We start from the raw sequence: 1,458 nt of genomic DNA, 5'->3' as shown, positions 1-1,458 counted from the left end.
ACCTAAACCTCTCATAAGCTACTCTCCCCTGTCTGATTCCTCCACTCTACTACTTTGTGTAGTCACAAGCAAAATGTCTCACCGGTATTCAAGAGCAGACAAAGGGAAATGGCAAGCGGAACAACGCCACCCCAAGAAGCTGCTAGTTAAGATCCCAGATTCGGATGTCTCGGATCTCATCGACCGCAACAGATTTACCCTCATTGGTCGGGTTACAAACCCCTCTATCCAAAAGACTAGAGCTCTGGTTGATTTCTTCCTGCAACACTGGAATGTGGTGGGAAAGATTACGAGAAGACCCTTGGGACCAAACCTCTTCCAGTTCAGTTTTGACTCGGAGAAGGACCTTCAAGTCATCCTCTCTAAGTCACCCTTCCATTTTAAGAAATGGATGTTGATACTGCAACGATGGGAACCTATTGTCTCTGATGCCTTCCCTGCCCGCATTACTTTTTGGATCAATGTCCATGGTATCCCACTTCATTATTGGACAGAGCCCACCATAAATGCGATAGGAGATGCTCTGGGGCCGATAGAAGACCGAGATGCTGATAGAGCTCGACTTCGGGTCCAAGTAAATGGCCTTGAACCCCTCATCATGCGTATGGATCTCCAACTGCCCTCAAAGCAAGTGATTGAGGTGGAGCTAGAATATGAGAAACTTGAAAAACATTGTTTTCTCTGTAAGTCCCTCTCTCATATCTGAGTAATGGCGAAAGACGTCACACGAGCACCTCTCAGCAGAATACTTTAGAAAGACTTGAAGAAAGAAAGATCCGACAGACGGAAAGAAGAATCACTCGGGATCAACACCAACAACATCAACCCCGCTTTGAGGGAGCACGCTGGCCAAATGCACGAACCTCAAATTCTCGTGGACAACAGTACGACTTGCAGGAATCCTCCGCAAGATCTACCGCTGAGAGAAGCTCTGGTTTTGAAGAAAATCGACGACGTTATGACGACAGACGACATTATGGCGCTGGAACTGGCGCTGTCTCTCATTCAAGAAGATCACCTTATGACCGAGGTCAGCACGATCATTCTCTCTCAGGACATGATTCGCGACGCTCAAAACCACTACTTGGTGCCAGAGAAGAGGGTGGCTCCCCCTCGATAGCTGCTAGTTCCCACAGCAAACACGCTCCACTGTCGAACACAGGGCTGAGTAGAGCAAATGCTAGCCCACTCTCAGCGCCTAGATCCAATGCGCTATCGTCTGGAGATCGTCCTCCTGCAAAGGAGAGACTTTCGGTTCACACCCAAAGAACTTTGAGCCAAGAGAGGAGAGACTCTGGACCGATGGGGAGCCAAGAACGTCTCCATGCATCTGAGATACTTTCGGTACAAACTCACCGAACAGCTTCAAAGGAACATAAGGAGAATAGCTCAGAATCAAGAAAACTCCAGGAAGTCAGTATCCAGTACTTGGATGAGACGCTTCCTCCCCCCCCCCCC

This window comes from Brassica oleracea, chromosome C1 (assembly GCF_000695525.1).
Source record: "Brassica oleracea var. oleracea cultivar TO1000 chromosome C1, BOL, whole genome shotgun sequence".
NCBI classification, from domain to species: Eukaryota; Viridiplantae; Streptophyta; class Magnoliopsida; order Brassicales; family Brassicaceae; genus Brassica; species Brassica oleracea.
Note: the sequence above shows the minus strand (reverse complement) of the source record.